Consider the following 20,439-nt stretch of genomic DNA (forward strand, 5'->3'; position numbering starts at 1 on the left):
GAACTTCTGGCAGCAACCCTGCCTCACGAACACGGACACTGCCTACAGTGATGCTGCTCGTACGGCACTCTGTGATAACTGAACAAGGTGCAGACGTATGCCTCTCGTAGAGAATAAAACGATATCGATCGTTAGTACAAGCTCTAGGTCTGGCCAGGTCTTCCGTCTCTCCATTATCCTAGAGTGATACTTAGCAGAAGATTCAACGCTGGCACCTTTATCTGCTGCTGCTGCTGCTGTTTAATGTAGTACTGGCTGTTTTTGTAATTGTTCTAATGTACTCCATTTAGATTGGGGTGGAAAAACACGAGAAACAATGAAAGGCGTCGATTGAGCTGAGTGACTTTCTGGTAACTTTCTGGTTCGGCTTACTACAGATAGGGACAGGCACGCAAAGATAAATTCGATTTATTCGCCTTTCGTGATCTAAGGACGAAACGAATTCAATATTAGGTGAATAAGTGAATGGCTATTGCGAGCGGATCTAGAGTTTCTCTACGGAGAGAGTCTCTAATAATGAACAGTAGGTCCACTGGAATTAAGTCGACCAACACCAGGTTCAGCGAGCACGGCAAAAACATAGCTATCACGTATTAAGCTGTCACGTATCATCGACTGAAACCTGATCAAAAAGAAGATTTGCAAGAATCATGCTGCTAATGGTTTGCTTTTAAAGTCGCTAAATTTTGTTTTGAATTTGTTTTCCACCAATAGGTACCTGTGAGTTCAGTTTCGTTCAAAATAGGCCTTGTGGCATCAAGAAGGTTATTTACAATGTTTTGGCAAGTTATATAAGTTTTATATTCAAGCATTCAATGCTATTATAATTATGCAAACTACAAGACCTCCGATCTAAATTTTGATTTTCTTTATATTATTTGTTTCTAAGACTGTATTTATACAAAAATGTGCACTTCAGCAAAATGTCTAAGTGTGCAAAAATCGGTATTCCTGATTGTCATACATATTCCATGTAGTCCTCGTTGACTTCGATGGCGGCTTCAAAGCGATTACTTGTCAACTACACACTATTCTTTTTTGGATATGAAAAAAAATTTTAAAAATCTCATGGAATTAAAATATTCTACCAATAGCAAGCCAAGAGTCCCAAAAGTACACGTAGTCCAAACCGCTAAAACCTCTAAAAGGTACAGATAATAAAACAATAATCGTTGAAGCTTGTTTGAACGATCGGGGCAACAATAAATATTGCTCTCCAACCGCTAATTTCCACATCAAAAATCCAAGATGATCAGAAATGACTTTTTGTGACATTTTGGCGACTTTTCGAACTCTTTAAATAAAATAAGGATCTTCCGCTCTGCTTCATGGAGATCTTCGTAAGATTTTCGGAAGTCGCATGGCAATTGGTAATAATAAAGACTGCATATTTCGAAAAATAAACGAAGTTTCTAAATTTGGTGAGGGTTCATCTGGTGTGAAAAAAATTGGGTAATAAGTGGTATTTTTTTCTCAAATCCCGATAACAACGCGTTGCTTCTTAACGCAACTAACTACTAGATGATTTTTGTTCTAAAGAAAACTCACTTTCATCTACCATGAAAAACAGTGAATGAACGAATGCTCGTTACGACTAACAGCCAGAAAAATTTGTCTGAATTCGGTTCGACTCCATGCATTTCGAAGTACACGGACAATTCTTCATGAAAACGTGGTATCTAGTTCTTTGTTGGGACTGCTTCCGATGCTGGTGTCATCTATCCGTTGCGGGGTGGCTTTATCCAGATATAGACGAAATGTAAAACGTTATAAATTACAATTGAAGTAGCACACGTTACGGTATCCCTCACAGTTTAATCAATATATTATAGATTCAACGAATGCAGTAGCTCTTCCAACAACTCACCTAAAGGCAACTCTCAAAAACAGCTATACACTTTGTTCGATGGAATCTACGCTTTTTTTGTGTCTACGATTGCCAAACCTTGAAATAAAAATTCGGAAGCAACCAGATGTTTGTAGAGATGCATATAAAGTTTAGAATGGAGTTCCGGTGTAATTATAAGTGAAAGTATCATCAATTGCATGAATTTCTTGTTCAGACAAGTTGCGTAGTTATGTTTTGTTGGCAAGATTTGAAACATTAACCTCTCGTTCCTTTCGTACATAACAGCTAAGCCGTTGATATAACTAATTTTATTATAAAAGCTACGATTTGTCAAGTAGCATTTAATTCAGTCTTGGACCTCCAATGAACTTTTTATTTACAAGTTGTTTCAGCCAATAGCTCATGATAAACCTAATTAACACTTGGATTAAATCAAAATTGATGGGATCAAAATTCTAACGGTAATTTTAACATAATGCCGAGCCCTAAGTCGTTGAAACATGTTGGGTTACCGTCGATTTGTTGTGCGTTTCTTGAACCTATGTTGATCTGTATAAATGACCTAAAATAATGTTGAGTAGGTGAACAGTCAAGCATAGCTCGTTTTTTAACTAGGCAAGCTATAAATGGTTGAGAACGTAGTGCCTTTTTTGTGGCCAGTCATAAATATGATCTAAAGAATGTTAGAAATGGCATCATCCTCTTGTGCTCGGGTCATTATCATGAAGAAAGGCTCAACATTAGCGCACGCAAGGCTTTTATACAGGGCAAGTCGACCGCATCCTGGATAGAACCTGGGGAAGGTTCTTTACGTTTAATGGGTAGGCGCTTAAGGTCAAACGTAGTGATTAAACTTATATGTAAGCCCTGAGTCACTATGACTTTCCTGCAAATCTCGCCAGTTTCAAAGCTAGTGTTGTCAGTAAATTGTTGTACCTTCTCGGGCAACGACTTATATAATCACACAGACTCGACGTCTGTAATCAACAGATTCACAGGCAACAAGGACGTATGGTGATAGAATTGTAGTCTCTAAAATAGGTACGAGAAGGGTCATTTTTCTATGGGTACATCTTTCGTAGTGGTTATTTCGACGTCGAATGTTAGTCCCGCTAACCTTTGTAGCGGACGTTCCCGCGCGCACAAATACAGTGCATAGACTAGTAACGTGGCGCCAAATCCAAAAGTACGCTTGGTTCAGCCATCACGGCAGTCAACCAAAACATAACACCTGGCCGCTTGCTGTGCTCATGAGTCGTAGCGAACGCAATGCGCTCGCTATATGGCTGACTACAATAGGCGTAGTGGGGTTTAGCCCGCTCATTGTGACCGTATTGTAATTCCTTACGGTTTAAGCGTTAGAACGGCAGCCTGCCGGCAGCTCTTTTTCACGGACATGTTTCTCTCCCCGCCCTTGTTTTTCACTAAAAAAGGTTTTTGTTATCCGTAACTAGACCGCACATTCATGGTCGATGCCAGAAAGCACATGGTGAGGACTTGGATGAGGCTGACAGTCGCGATTACGAGGTCCGTGATGATTATAATGGTAGCGAAGTTCTGCGTTACTCTCTGCGCCTTCAGTTCCGCATGGGAAATTGCTGCTACTAGTTTTAGCACCAGGCATACAGCAGATCACACTACTTCTGTCAAATAAAGCCACCACGATATCGCTTTCCATCTCGAACATCTAGAACATCACTGCGTCTGGTTCTCGCAACTTGTTCTTGTAAACCGGTGCCAGACTCTTGTGGGCCTTAAGCATTTGGCCTGTGCTGATGACTACGTATGATAAAGACCTATTATAAAGAAGATGGGGCAAAGGCTACGTATACGGATGGTAACTATAAAAAGCAATGTTTAGACTAACTTCTCAATATTTTAATCGCATCTCATTATTTTATCGTTGGTCTTACCTATGGTTGGTAGCAAGAAGAAGTTTCATTCTACACTGCAAATGAAGATACAGTATTTCTTCTTTATGGCGCAGTTTACTGGTTGTATTAATCAAACAAAGATAGCTTATTAATTTGAAGTAGTTTTCCATTTGTGCTTACTAAAATATTCAGTGTTTTACGGTTCGTTCATTTAAACGTGCTTAATATATTCAAACGAAATATTGTAAGTTAGAAAGTAGCTGACGTGCAGCATAAACTGCTATTTTCCGTCACAAAAATTCTTCAGCTTTCAGCTTTTTTTTTTCATAACGTTTTTTTGTTTGTATTTGAATAATGTTTATTATTCACTCTCTCGGAGGCACCGGGGTTGCCTAGTCTCTAGTTTTACGTCCACGCTCGTAGTCAGCTAGGTTTTGTCGGATGCATGTCAGCTTCGCTAAATGCAGAGTAAAATACGTTTCGAAATTATATGCATTATTTTTTGTTACCTTGAGTTTAATGGACGAATTTAGAGAGAGCGAAAATATTGTTGTTCTTTTTGTATTTGCTTTCAAGGAGATGGTCGGAGATTTTTTAGTAAGCAAAAAGCAAGTAATTTGTAATGACGAGTGCACATTTACGCTCGTTTATGCTATCACTATGTATAAATCTATCGAGTTGTAAGGTAGAACTACTTATATCAACGGAGATTTTACAGTGCATAGCAGTACAGGAATAGCAGCTATTATACATTGAAAATAGCTTACCTGGTAAGCCTTTACTATCGCGCCTTCGTACACTCATGCGTGTAGATAAACAGCTTGTACTTTATTCGGCAACAACGGCAACAATCGATATAATGCAACGGCGGTTGTGAGCCGGATAACCTAGATAAGTAAACTTCTTAAATTTTATGTCCAGTAGTATTTTATCATCATAATAAATGTGTCTATTCCTTAGGTCTAGTGAGAGAATACCATACCCCAACCATAGCGGGCATCAGTACTCCGTCTGCTAGTGATGTGCAAACGTAACATACAATTAACCGCTCGGCATCGCTAACGTATTGGGAGCATCCTTTTGCCATCTTCACGTACGAGTACATACTCTCTTCCCTTTATATACTATTAGTGGGTTCAGAAGTTAGTCTCTCACTTCTCACGTTTTTCAACTCTGCCCAGTTTGAGAAAGCTATACGACATCAGATTTTTGCGAAAACACCCTTTCTTTTATGCGAGTTCATATCGTTTCTTTGTATCCTTCGCGTGTTCGCGTCTCAACGGGCTTGCTCACTTCAGGTGGACTATGCGTCACTACAAATGTAACCTGGACACGAATTGTCCAGTTACGAAGACCCTGGGTTCGAAAGCATGGCCCATGGAAAGCTGCCCTATGATACCAGCCTCACAATTGTCTCAACCATCAACTGAACGTCAGTCATTACGTAGCTGTGATTATCTGTATAGTACCGGCTGGCGCAGCAGCGCCTACAACAACCTCGAAGGCAGTATTCCACTTCATACCTAAATGTCCGCACCATATGTGATGAAAGCGTAGACCCGACGAATCGTCCCGTATCTTTTTTCTGGATCTGGCATATCTTGACCCTTCACTGGTAATTCGCTAATGGCAACAAACGAATTCTGGATTCACTGCTTTTTTTGACATAATGTAGAATACAAGCATAGTGTTATGTTGAGCATAACACAGTAGTCTTGTTGTGCTACTCACGCTATTGAATGCGATCGAAAACTGTAGTAAGTATAACACCTACTCCCAATGTTTATACGCAATCGTAAGAGCACGTTGATAAGTGCATTGAGATGATATACCGTACCGTTCAGCTACAACTGAGCAAACAATTAACTATTATAGACCGAAAATTCTATTTTCGAAACCGAAGCCTCCGCTTCACAACAAAAAATATACATAGATATATGAATGCGTGGAATTAAAGAGTCGATCGAATTAAGCCACACGAACAGATGATTCTGAAAAAGCAAACATTTTTTAGGAATTTTTTTTTACCTCTGTTGAATCAAAACGAAATTAATGATTTTGAGGATACTAAAATGGTTATATATTCTGAATTAGGAATTAAATATTGAAAAGAAGGATTCTCTATTTAAGATGGAGCCATATTCCTAATGATCTTCGCTCGATTAGCTACGTACAGCTGAGGATAGCTCTGACCGACTCTCTTTGATTTATACTATGCTGTTATTGTTTCCGTCGTTTGCTAGACCTCACATTAGACAGCACATACGGATGGCTTCAAATAGAATCTCGATGATAACAGATCCGTAACCTAAAAGCCAGTACCACAAACTCTTAGCCTAGCTCCGGCTAAGATTATGCTGTGGTCTAGATTACCTCAGAAAAAGACATTTCGAAATAGCAAATGGAAAATTTAGTTGGCCGAGGAAATAGGCATCGGGAATGATCCAATGAGCTTAAGCATACCCTCATGCTAGTCGTTTGTCCGTGATACTACATTGGTTTTTAAAGAAGTAGTTCATATATTTTATGCTGGCCAAAAATTATGTCGTCTTTGAGATAGTTGTGATGGGAAGAGATTACTGCAATCTACAGCTAACGCGGTCTCACAGTAGTATAATAACAAGAAAAAAATTTTTCAAAGTTCATTTACAATTGAAGATACTTCAACGCACTTAACAGAGAACAATGGAAAGCTGCACGCAGACCTAATGCAAGATACAACATTCTCAGGGAGTCAGTCACGCTGACAACGATAAGTCAGTCGACTGTACTAGCCAGCTAATGCTGAAACGTTTCGAAAACTGAAAGAACTTAATACAATAAATTGTTAATATATGCAAATACCTTTCCCAAAAAAAAAAAAAAAAAACCCTCCTAAAAATGACAACAAATAGTGTAAATTTGTGAAAATAAAAAGGAATAAAAATAAAAAGTGAAAAAATATCACAGGTCCTATTCAGTTTTCCCTGTAGGTTTCTATGTTCGCTAAAACGAATACCTGCGTACTCCTCATAATATAAATACTTATCACAATGAAGAATGTTTCATACCTAAATATATGGAAAGCCACATACAAACGCCAGTGTAAAGTTTCTTCACATTGGCTCAAATATGAATTCTTTTGGCGTACCACCAATTGATAACCAATACTCATTATCTACTTGTCTGTGGAAGGCTAACCTCTGTTGCGCGTTATAACAAAATTTCGTTAGTTTTCAGAGAAACGTTTACTTCGATTTGGCGGATGAATGAACTGTATAAGCGACGGTCGCAAACTATAGTAGTAATCGCGTGTATACTACGATGCTAGCACTATGTGTACAGTGGATCCAAAGGGTACAATTCGAAGTTAGCTCCCCCGAACGCAAACGTCAAGGACTTTGGCGCTTTCCCGGAACTCCCTCCTCCGCTCCTATTAGAAATCTGATCGGTGACAGCGCCAAAGCAGCTAGAATTCATGATACTTATAATCAGCGACAGAGGAAACGGCGTACCACATATGTACAAAAAAAGGATATGTACATGTTGTGGTATATACATATATATGTAACTAACTATCTTGTTCTACTCAGATTTGCATCATACATGAAGAGTGCGATGCTGGTGGGAAGAGTAACTGTCCGTCTTTCGTTAGAGATTTCCTGACAGAAACAGTACAAACCTGCATTTTCTTGCGATGATCCTGTCCTTGATACATGTATCCGCAATCGAGGATAGATCAGAAATAGAAAAAGCTGTACTGTAGGTACTCGAGACATGAATGTTGAATAAGGGCGCTTTTCCTTAAGTGGTAAAGAACTTTATCGAGAAAGTACGCTGTCACTTTATGAAGAGTGTATACATCTATTAGGCCTAGGTAACTTCAAAACACTTGAACGATGACCGGTCAGTAATTATGGGACACTTGTCTTTCAATGCAGCACTCGAGTTTCACGCTGCAAGATGAAATGGCGTCAATGAGGCTTAATCGATGCTTGAAATACTAGACAAGTCCAGTGGCTTGGGCGGACAAGTACGATCTTATCACACTCTCGAGTATTCATCAAAGCTAATTTCCTTTGTCACCTCTATACGAACATAATGTTTCCGTGCGACCGGGAGTACCGGCTGCTCTGAAGCCAGCTATTCCCCTGACGACCTTCTTTTTTTTTGAGGAAAGCATTGTACGCACTTCCCAACTTAGCCGCACATTTCCTGCATCAACATAATTACTCAGTCACTGCACAATTTCAACTGGTTCACACACAGCCGATGCATAATATAAATCATTTCGAAAAAGATCCGTTGTACATATGACAAAAGATCAGATGTTAGGTTATCAAAAACATCACGCAGAAAAGTTCAATAGAAGTCCCTAAGCCAAAAACATTGACTTTTATGTCAGAATTTCTTTTTTTTTTGTAAATATCATACACACCGCTGCTTATAACCTATATAAAAATTAGAGACTTGTAATGGGTTAGAGAAATGCCTTTCGCGCGCTGTGGTATGCAGTGAAGGCTATCCGCCTTCTTGACGTCTGCTTTTGCTGTTGCTCTCGGCCTCTGACTAGTAGTGTGTTATTTGATCCGCGCACCCTCAACGAGCATAGCCTCGGGTACTGCCTCTAAACTCTCACCCTAGTCTCTAGTTGCATAGTCTCCAGCACCCTCCACGTCATTGTGGAGAGTCATTCGCTAGGTCGTTGGTTCCGAATCAGCCACTACGACAACAGTGCCAGCGGGAACATTACGAGCGTAGCTTAGTATAGCTACGCTGTCGAAGAGGAGCCTCCACCAAAGCGTGGCCCGCTCGCTCACTTCAGTTGCCTGCCCGCCCGCCCGCCCGCCTGCCTGCCTGCCTGCCTGCCTCTCTCCGCTGTCGCGGCGGCGGCGGCGACGGCGGCGGCAACGATGAAGGCAGCGTGAGGCTAAGGTCGCTCTCTTCTCTCTTTCCCACTCGTACGGTGGGACCCTGGTGGCGGTGGTGACGACGGCGGCGACACCAAGCAACGTTGGGTTTATGCCGGTGGGGTCCGCTTGCTGGATTTTTGACTTGGGTAGCCGCTAGCACACCTAGTGCGTTCTGTGCCGGGCATTTAGGGCTCGGTCGGTTACTCACTTACTCAGACGAGTATTACTACACTGATCTCATGGACTGGCTGTTTTCATCGCCCGCCGTTAAACAACCTATTGCTGCCGTTTCTGGCCCTACAAGAACGACGACGAGTGCCACTTCTGCTACCATTACCGCACTACGACTACTACTACCCCCTACACTGCGCAACTTAGGGACGAAATAGCGGTAGAGGGATAGTAGCACCAGCCAACTAAACTAGGCTAGTAATAGTACTGCTATCACCGTTACCATAGCTGCTGTTCTTATTGTTGCTACCGTTGGCGCCGTTGATGCTGCTGCTGCTGTAAATGACTACAGCAGCTCTTACTGTTCCACTACAGCCAATAGATTAATGCACATGTAGTTGTTGCAGAGGTCTGGGCCGACCCAGCTGCTCGCTCTACACACCGACTTCCGTTCACTGGAAGTGCCCCATTGAGTGCAAGCAGTTTGCAATGATACGAAACGGTTGTTGATGCGTAATATAAATGCGGAAAGATTATTTAAATTAATGAATGAATAAATAAGCGCAAAAAAATCGTTGTTTTCCAATGATAGTAGAACTGCAGAGTCAGCAGCAGCAAAAGTGCGACTGTGGTGCGTGCGGTACTTTTTTTGCCACAATTCGATTGCAAAGACGCTTCTGGGCCGTATTCTGCCCATACTTTGCATTTTGGTGACATCTGCGTTTACACGCTGTGCGCACATATCAGGCATGTTGTGCGTGCACGAAGTCGTCTCATAGTTCATAAATAGCTTGCGAGAGTATTCGGTTGAGCGGCTGAGATCGCTGGCTCGAGCTTTAACCCACTACGTAATCCCTTAAATAAATAATCTTCTTAATCGATCGCCTTACTGATTAGTGACATGCATAACAGTGAGGCTGTCCAGTTAACTGTTGGTCAACAAATCCTATCAAAACAAGAGTCGTTTTGTAGAGAACTAATCAAATAACTATAACTGAGTATAATAATTACTTAACTATGCAGAACAAGTACTTTGAGACGAATCCATGGACCGGTGATGTAAGGGGTAACATGTTAGATTTCTTATCAATATGTAATCGCTAATCTCTTGAAATTCTATTAATTTATATATGCTATTTTGCCCAACACTGTAAGAGTTGGCACAATTTTGCAGTGGATACATAGAATTGGTAGATGATCATTCCAACACTGCGAAACAAGTCGCATGCATGTAGTAGAGGTAAGACTGCCGTCGGAGCAGATCATATGGGGGAGCATCCTACACATTTACGCGCGGGGGATCAGCGGAGTCACTTTCTTCTCGGTCCATGTATTGACTATAGGTCACGCTGGAATCAACGCCTAGCTGGCGTTATTGTTTACTAGAAAAAATCTACGCTACAATAGCAATCGAAGTTGATAGATCATAACGCGATTTTCTATCATGGCGATTCGCATTAAATCAAATTGAGTCTTTAGAGCGCGAAACAATAGCAAGCCGTTTGCGCGTTCTATGAAGCATGTTCGATGTGCTACCGTGATGATCCCCATCTTAGTGTGTACTAACAAATTCATTAACAGTTGCATACTTGAGTGCATTTTTTTTCTAAACTGCATTAATAGCATAAGTAGCATGATGATCTTTTGAGGTGAGACATCCTTCCAAGCTCACACGGCCTATTTTTTGGCTATGGATATAATTATAGCGTGAAGCTGGCAGTATCATGTTACAGCCGTTGGGCTGGCGCCTTGCGAGAAGTGGGGTTGTTTCCTACGTTCGGCGGCACCCGTCAGAAGGCTTGCTGACGTGCTCACGTACTCTCGTCTGTCCTTGGTTCTTTGCACCTGATTTTATCAGTTACTAGTTGTTTTCGGCAATATAGCCAGTATTGTTCGGAACTATTTTGCACACTAATATGTATGTGTGTGACCTATAGTCAAGTACATGTCACTGCTGCTCTGAATGATGCGTCCGACGGAGGCACATGGAACTCATTGAGGCTTATATACAATCCAACTCTGCTCGGCTACAGCTAGAATTAGAGTATGCAAATGTACAAAACGCAGGGGAGACAGAATTGGGTGGGATCAAACGATTCACAGACGTAATCCTAACAGACAGATGAAGCCTTCGGTTCAACAGACAAAGATGGAGAAAAGTTTGATATAACACGTTGCATGTCGCGCATGTGTGCTCCATGCCTATATGAGCCAACGACAGCCAGGTACGCTTTATTGATATACATAATCTGTGACTGATAAAAGGCGTTTTTTCCATTCACGCATACCTTGTGGAGTTTCTATGGCATGCGGCTTGCAAGGCGTCAACAAGAGCAACAAAATCCTAGGCGTACTATATTTTCAAATGTTTCACAGGCGCGCCACATGCAAATCAAGCAGAACGGACGTCAATAAATACAATAATTTAGTAAGAACTTGGAAACCTCTCCAACCAATTCGTCCACCATTGAACACCGTAGCTTAGTACTAGTACTATAAAATGGGTGTCAGTTAGTCAACTGGATGACAAACTTTGCATCGCATGTTGTTACGAGAGTCCTGTTGCACATCTTGTCGCTGAATATTTACCTTGCAAGGCAAAATGCCAATGTTACTATTTAGCTAGGGTATACGTAACACTTTCAAATATATTCGTGCCCTGCTTTCCAGAAACGTCTTTGGTTAGCTGGTGTAATAGTTTCAAACAAGAAAATAGAAGCCAAGTACAACAGTGCATGAAACTTAGGTTTACGCCTCAGTCAAAATAGAGACAATCTGTTGTCAAGCCACTAATCTGTAGTACTCATCATCATCTGTTCGGCAACATCAAGCACACTATACATATACAATCGATGTCCGTCAATAGAACAAGTGTATATTAGCTATAAGATTCAACGGTACGAAAAATACGAGAAGTATAAGAATTATCTACCCTTTAACTTTGCCAGGTAATAGTCGTCTGAAAAGTTTTCCCTTGGTGGTTCTGTGACCACCTGAAAGAATCAGTCTTTATCTGGCATCAACCCAGGTGCTGATCCTGTTGGCTGTCTTTCATCTGGCAGTCGCAAAAAGGGAGTGGGTCATTTCGTCTCTTCTGACTGGGTCGAAAGGCGACAAATCGCCATATTCATGAAACATGTGTGGCTCGTACAGAAGATCTGTGCAACGGGTAACGTAAAAAAAAAAAGAAAACCATTTGAGAAAAAAAATTTGATAAAAATAAAAGAAAAAATTATGTGCGTTGCGTTCCTTTAACAGCATTAAAGATATTTATTCTGAGATTTAGCTGTATTTAATATAATGAGCATCGATTTTTCTAAGGGTATTCTTTCATCGAAACGATTCAATCATAAATACTAAAATCTATTTTAGAGTACGCTGAATTTGGATTAATGTGTACGTAAAAGTCACTAAAGAAGCCTTGTCAAATCAGGAGAAAAAGCCAAAAACTATTTATGCATTCTTCATCTTACAACAGCAAGCTTTCTGATTCATAATTTCGCCCATTCGCAACTGCGATCGCGGCTTAAATTTTCTGCCGGAAGGCAGGACTTTTTCGATATCTTTTTGCAATTGGACATGCCGTGCCATCTTCAACTTCAGGAGTATATCAATCTCCAAAACATGTAAAAGAACAGCAACTCTCTACTTGAAACTGAAGAATAGAAAAATCGCTCGAACAATCCAGCATTGACGTATATCGACGCCCGCTTGTCTTGTCAACGACTTTTCTATTTAAATTTATAAAACTATTTTTCCTTACTTCTTGCTTTTTTTACTGTCTATATATAGATGCATACGAAATAAGGAGAATTACCAATAATTGCATATACTTGCGTTTCCGAAGCAATTTAGCGGGTTAACTGTTTTAAATGGCTTTTAAACTATGACCCATTAGTACAAGAGGTTTGACCAATGTTTCTGCTATCTATGACTATAAGCCGATTGAGTATTATTAGAAAATTATTACTTTAAAGATAACGATAACGTTCAGTACTCAAAATCAACGTTCAAGACAGTCTATGTTTGTTTCTCGAAATTGAAAGCGTTAATGGAATCTATCGGAGACGCCTTATGTCCGTTTCCAGGCCTTTAGCAAAAACACAGTTGTTGATTACTGGTCCAGTCTTTTTACAAATGAAAGCTGGAGGGTAAAAGATTATGAAAGACCAGATTACATCTCAGCACCTCAGGCGGAAAACTGACCTGCAGTAGTTATCGAAGATTTTAAGCAAAACAGAGAATGGGCAACGGGCTTCGTGTAGATTCAATATGAGGTTCTCGTAAGATGTGTCATGCAGTCGTAAGGAACATACTGAAGATGAAAAAAAAGCAAGTAAGCGTTGCATCACAGATGAGAGATCGGTTAGCCTGCCTCGCTCATTGCTAAAGGATCAGGTGAGATGATGGTGTCAAACAGACAAGAAGGTGATTTTGGTGGCGGTGCCAATTAGATTCGGGCGTAAGCTGATGCTCATACTTGCAACGGATATTAGAATAATTGGCTGTTACAAGATACTGTACGAATCATGCAGGTAGGCATGTTGAATGACTGAAGAACTTCATGTGACACGGCGACAGACAGCACACCGAAAGCTTACTTAATGCCGAGGCACGATCTCATCGCTACACTCCAACTATAATAACCTGACACGAAGAAAACAGATCCGAGCGATGGCTTTTGCCTCTATACTCTGCAAATTTAAGTTCGTCTAGTTCCGATTGTTTAAATGGCATCGAGGTTAATAGCTGGCATCACTTATTCTACTGTTGAAATTTCTCAAAAAAGCCATCAACGACATTAGGAAAGGGAATGCAAGTGACAAGTACACAACCGCTAAGCATGCCAGAGAATGGCTTTAACGTTCGAGAACTCGATAATTCTATTTGTTGGCTAGCATTAGAGATAAACATTTGTTATGTGACAACCTGATCAAAAATGAGTAGCGAATATCGGTAATACCAACTGAAATATAGTGAACAACCATGCATAAATATGTTTTTATATACATGGTTGTATGTCGGTCGGTTTGTCTGAATCAATGAAAAAACATCGAGACAACTACAAAAACTTATGTGTATAGATACATTTGTATATACTTATAGGCAATGCATAATATAAAAAGGCTTACATGAAGAAGCAAGGCCTCTTCGGCGATATTAGAGCTGCCAGCAGATGACATAATGCGGGAAATCTACCACTGTTGCTGGTGATGTTGCTAACATCTTAAGCTACGATTGGTTATCCGTTACTTTCTTCGAACGAGCATTAGCTCAGTGCGCTTTACCATGGACAGTACGTCTTCGGTCCTCATCGGCGCTATTTGCACGCCCGCAACACCAACAGCTACCAGTACCGCAATTGACCGCATCACAGCGCCCTGATGTCATATATATTCGAAATGAACGATAAATGTGTTGCCGGTGTAAAGACACTTCGACATTGGCACTGGCAATTTACTGGGATGATGTTTAATCATTTTATTCTGCTATAGAACGATGGATAGAATACAACAGCTAAAAATCCATCGTAAGGAGTTACCGTTATTCCTACTGGCATTCACTGACAGCACTCAAGTCCACGATATTTCCACATAAGAACTACACGAGCGATCAACCGGCATCAGATGTCGCTGTCCGTTGTCGATGAACAGTGATCCAGACTGGGAGTAATTTTTAGTCCAGATGAGCTTCTGCCGCACCAAGCAAGCTATCTAGGATTGCCATACCGGTCAATTTAGAGCAGGAGTTAGCTTAGGTCTGAGATTTCGTTGTAGAGTGCAATTGAAGAAACAATCACCTCTAATCTTCAAAATACTCACATTTTAACGCATTTATCGAGAATACGACGCATGAACACGGTTGGATTCGATCGGCTTCCAAGATTCCAAACAGGGAAGCAAATAGTCACAGTCAAACCAGCTCGGTGCCTAAAAAGATGTGACTTTTATGTTGCTTTTTGATTGAAGCGTGTTTCTTTTATTTTTCTTCATCACTCTCGTTCCGAATGTGGAAAATACAAAATCGACTCGAGTGACTGAGAACTACTTGACGATTTGGCGCCAGCGCATGTTTATCCCCAGCAGTGGTCGAGCCCTCATATGGCTATTGAATGTTCTTTGCTGCCAGAAGATATCCAGGCCTCATGTGATAAAAGATTTCAACTGTACCTGGCAGTTGATGCCGGTGGACATCTCCCATGATGAAGCACCGCTTAGCGTCGTGGGCGTGTCGCAGGCGGCAGATTCACCGCTACGGGTTGTCTTTGCACCAGGCTTTCATTTCAAATTTATTTCTTAAGCTCTTGACTAAATGTTCCTTAGTTTCAAATCTAGTAAACCAAACGTGTGATATTTGTTGTATGTTTTTTGTTCAACGATATAAAATATCGCTTAATTAATAGGTAATATTTTTTTAAGTAGAACAACCTGTATAGAACAAACACGTAAAGAAAAAGACGTACTCATTTGGGGCGTACTGGATCATTCCGTAAGTTTAGCCTTCAAAGTAGAATATCTGAAAATAGCTCTTCGCACCTATTCGTCTTCATTGTCAATACATCAGCATTTGAAATGCACTTATTTAACACAACGCAATGTTGTTTAATCAGGTCCGTCATTTATTCTTTACGAATTTCAAGAAAGGCCAAATAACTTGCGTAAACTTCGTAAAAGCATCTTCAACTATCGAATAAGACATACGCACAGTTAAGTGATTTCGCCGAATCTCCGTATAGGAATACCCTCGCCTGATTTCCTTCTCGTTTCTGCGTGCGAAGACTGAGTACTCGTAGCAGTTTCAGCTGCGTCCCTGTAAACTTAACTCACTGTTGCATCAGTTTAAGTGATAAACGGTGATGTCGGATCGCCATGGACCGATTGTACTGCAGCATTCATAGCGGCTTTGAGAGATAGCACGCTTCGGGCCTCTTCTCCAACGCGGCTGGTACATATGCTACTGCAGGTTAACTTTTGCTACCGAACCCGTCAAAACCATAAGCGGCAACGTACGAAAGGAAAAACGGTTTCTTTTAACATAGGTCTATTTCCGATTTGAGCAAACGAATTCCTAAGTAGATCGGCCCATGCATCCTATTATCGTTGTAGCAAGCGACAGCCAGCTGGGCAGCTAAAGTGAACTAGTCAGAAACAAGAATTGCCTTAGCCCTCGTATGACTCTTTGAAGAAAAATCGGATAACTTTACATTAAATCAGCTCATTTTTTGCTGTTACAAATCATATATCAGTTCCAGATGAACTATTATGATTGTTCGGCAACTTAATCCACAACTGCAAATGTATAAGCATGTTCTTGTCGTTTGCTTGTTTTTTAAATGTTAATAGTTAGAAACAAGGATTGCTTTAGGCAATCCAGGTCGTATTGCTTACCGAGCTTGAGGAAAAACTCCACGTGATTTGATTAGAGCGTCACTCAGGTATATTGTTTCTATTTTCAATTATGCCTGCTTCAAATTCAAGTGTTATTTTTTTATAATTTTCAAATTTGGGGCCAGTTTCGCCTGCACTATCCAAGTATTATATCTATCTTATTCGCTCGTTGCTACTATCATTTTTTACGCTCGCTGATACTATAATGTCCGGCAATGAGTCACGCGTGTCGCACTTTAAATACCACAACCTGGAAGCTTGTCAACTTGTTCACTCTTCAAAATCTTCAAGTGCGCTAAAATACGCTGCAACAGCAGCACCGGCTGACCATTCAGATGTAGGCAAAGTATGCTTGCTGGTGTCATGTTTATACGTGGTCAACTGCCAGGGTCAACTGACCAAATGGACCAATCCAGAGCCCTCTGTGAGTCACATACGGTAACGACCTGCCGATAGGCCGTTTAGCTGAATCTTATAAATGGAGACCAATTATGCAGTGAATGGAATTACTGTACACCTACCCGATACGCACCGCGAAAGTTTTGTCGTAAGATAAACGTTATTGGTTTAATCGACCTGCTTGCGGGGATGATGTCATACGGGAACCATTGAACATGCGGGTTCTTTTCCTCTTCTTTTTTCTTCTGGAGTATTATCCTTTTCTACGTAGGAATATTACTTATGTGGTTTCTATCGGAGGATTACCTGGACCTCGATCCCTCTATTTACTGTTAGTCGCAGTAAATGGGGCATCGGTAGAACGTTTCTCCGATCTCGGCAATTATCATATTTTACCCATTAGGAGCACAGTCGGTGCAATTTGTGCATGAAAGACCTTAAGCTATAGCGCTGCATTAAGTATCACAATTGTGTAATATTTTTAATAGTTTATCTACTTCTATATCAGAGGTATATTTTTCGAACTTTAATATAGATCGCCAAAGACACCTCTATGTAAACCCTTGTCAGAAACTAGGACCCTATAGCATGGGTTTCCTTCTGCTAAACGCAGGACTGGCCTGGTTGTTTCGTTTTCAGTTTACGTGTCGGACTTTTTATATGGACTTACAACGAGCATTGTTTTTTCTCCCGCTAGCTTGCTTGCCCTATTCTATATTCTTTGTCTTGCTGGCACGTGCGTAGCTCTATCTTTCTCGTTGCTAAAATCATATATCTGCGTGCAACTTTCCTGCACACATGAACTTGCACATTGGCCTCAGTGGCATCGTTGCATTTGTTGTTTCTTCTCTTTTCTTTGTCATTATTGTTATTTTCGCTGTCTTAAGGCTGCCACGCTGCAGCAGCAACGGATTTCTCATATGCACGCACGCCCGTCTTCGACAGTGTCATGTTAGACAGGGGCATTTAGGAGCTTGAATTTTAATTTTGCTCTGAATTCGACAGAGTTTGAAACCGGTGTGGGTGGTGGACCGCCAGCATTAGGCTGTAGACCAGAGCTGCGTTGTTTTTTTTATTATATTTCTTTACCTAAAGTCTGGAAACAGGATAATGCAATTTTAACGAAGGCCCGTTCATAACGCTTATGCTCTTTTCCCTCCAGTGCTTTTTTATAAGCGTGGATGTACTTTTCATGAACCAGCTGAAAGCAGCGACAAACGACAGGTTAATATTTTCTAATAGTTAAACAAATCTGTTTTTTTTTTTTATTTTTCTCGAAAGGGCTCAATGTAATAAGTGCGCGCACTTAGGACAGATGGGGAAAAAGAGTCCGGTGCAAAGAGATGCAATTTGGTGCAACGAGACTTTCCGTAATACTATGTGTCAATACACTTTGGCGATTTTCACCTGGAATAGAGATAAGGCGCACAATTAATACGCATAGTTCCTTTTTCGTTCTCCTGAAAGCTAAGTCTCTCGCTCATGTACTGATTATCAACAAGTCTATTTCAGTTCTATAGTAAATAAACTTGCTTAGCCCTTTCACCCACTGTCTACACTGATCCACACTAACTGTTCTTACTTTCTTTACTTGATTAGTCGTTCAATTAGTTCATCTATGGATAGGCACGCAGAAATGCCCTTCGGCTTATTCTGATTGTTAACAATGATCCTCTTGTCCATCTCCCACTGCCTCAGCTGTGTAAAGTTCCAGGAAAAACGTTACGGGTTTTTTTGATGAAAGGGTCAGCAGTAATACGTCACATTGGGCTACCTGTCTGTCTACAAGTACCTTAAGTATTCTCACTAGTGTGCACCGTGATTGCGGTGCCAATCGAGCTTACTCGATTGGCTTACCTATTGTGATTTCTAACTACTACTGCGAAAGATCCGCGTGGCTGACTCGACTCAAACTGAAGGAGCTAATCACTCCTTGAAAAATCGGTACGAGAAAAACACGATAAACAATTTGTACGTGGCATTTCTATCTATTTAGTTGTCCTACATCGTAATTGCTCGCTTTCAACTGTTGTGGCACTATGTACTCGGGAATTTTCTGTGCTACCTTTCTTGTTCGGGCTATCTAGATCAAGGGGCTTTAGAGTAACGAAAATTTGCTATGTGGTTACTGTGGTTCCGAAATTTAATTCGTAAGAGAACTGGCAGACAATAGCGTATGGCGTTCGCCAAATATATATAAAATGTGAGAGGCTTCTCGGGATTCGTAACCGTGGATATTTGTAATTTAAAAATTTATCAGACGGATTTCAGTATCCAAGAAAATAATTCACAATACAAGTAGAATTTTATATTTGTATTTTTCGTTCTAATTAGCTGATCACAGCACATTGACAGTATGATGGTACCGAATAAAACTGACAAGGGGAGATAGCCAACTCGAACATACTAATTTTAAATATTCTTTCATGGATAATCAAGATTTCTTATAATACCGATAGGGAAAGCTTAACGATGCAAATGTTTACAAAATATTTATATAGATCCAGATGTTTGAGCTATTACATTGTGAATTTTTGTTATAAAACCTATTAAGTTCATTTTTAGATAGATTTTTATGTTGCTTCGTCTTCGAAACAAAAAAAAAACAAGCACTCTCACTAATTTTGAAAACTAGTATCCATAGAACTAGTCCCAGCCATACTAATTCTGTTACTGCAGCATTTTTGTTTAACTGATATGATAGAGTTCACATTTAACAACAGTTAATGAAAAATCATTAAATAAAATACAACTTATAGGGGATGTCGTGTTGAACATCTGGCGAAACTAATTATCTAAAAAGTTACCGACTGATATCCAAATCCGCAGATATTCAACGCTTGTCCGTTTCAGAATAATCAACAAATGATTATTTATGTATCTCGCTGTTCATGTGGAAAAAAATCTCGTACTTAACAGCCACACCTGTGCTACATAAAGGTGCGATGCTCCTTAGCTTGCCCTGCACGACGGGACTGCAAATAATTAAGTTCACAATTGCTTTAAATCTGCGTCACTAGTTAGTGACGTTTTTGTCTGTAGAAAAACTTACACTATTATCACAGTTACCAATTCGTAAAACGCATTTCACGTTATTTACGAGTGATTTAAGTCATAACTTAGAGGTATCACTTACACATACATTGTTATGTATTTGCTATTTTGTCAGAATAGCGATGTCACGTAATACATATGGCCATATATAAGAGAGCATGCAGCAGTACGAAGTAAACGTTTCGTAGATATTCGTTATAGGTTATACAGATAGTGTATCTGCATTCTGTACGCTTCATTTCTTCTCACGCTGAGCGTACACATTTAGCTGCCAGGAAATGTACAATACGAATTACTTCAGCTGGCAGCAACGAAAATTATAGATTCTTCCGGTTGTGCTTGCACGCGCTGGGCAAACTTTTGACGGACGGTGGCTTCGTCGAACAGCGACAATCCTGTGAACCTGTGCAACCAAATTACCTCGGCTAACGTAACCGTGCGTATTTAGCGCTGATGTTTTTTTTATTATTATTAATTACTGGAGAGAAATATCGAGCTGAAAAAATAATTTAGCAATCTGTAGTCAAGACAGTCGCCGCTCGAAGGGTACGGTTTACCTTACTTATAGTTAGAACTTAAATAGGGACAAATGATATTGTATAGTCGAAATCATAACAGATCATTAGAACATCTGTAGTAGCAACCATTAATGACAACTTTACCTAGAACCAACGTTATCGTTCTGAAGAACAGGGATAAAGGTAGAAAAACGTATGCGCAGTTCAGCTGACCAAGCCGCTGTCTGAATGAGTCAACAAGCGAAGCTGTTGCCCTCGAAGCAGTACATTCCAATAGCACAAACAATGTCCTAC

The 20,439-nt window shown here is 40.4% G+C and overlaps 1 long non-coding RNA gene across 6 annotated transcripts in view; it reads right to left on the reverse strand.

Annotated features, from left to right (window-relative positions):
- Positions 1-16,599, reverse strand: part of LOC111258582 (uncharacterized) — a 29,616-nt gene extending 13,017 nt beyond the window's left edge. The window contains exons 1-3 of one of the 6 annotated variants that reach the window (XR_015310198.1): positions 16,175-16,599; positions 13,919-15,760; positions 1,032-4,610 (exon numbers count right to left, since the gene is read on the reverse strand). This is a non-coding gene — a long non-coding RNA (uncharacterized LOC111258582). Of the gene's footprint in view, positions 1-1,031; positions 4,611-13,918 lie in introns of those variants that run through there. The other 5 variants (XR_002679077.2, XR_002679076.2, XR_002679075.2 and 2 more) reach the window with 5 other exon arrangements.
- Between the last annotated feature and the right edge of the window lie 3,840 nt (positions 16,600-20,439).

The sequence above is a fragment of the Varroa jacobsoni genome, unplaced genomic scaffold, assembly GCF_002532875.2.
Source record: "Varroa jacobsoni isolate VJ856 unplaced genomic scaffold, vjacob_1.0 scaffold_248, whole genome shotgun sequence".
In the NCBI taxonomy this organism is placed as follows: Eukaryota; Metazoa; Arthropoda; class Arachnida; order Mesostigmata; family Varroidae; genus Varroa; species Varroa jacobsoni.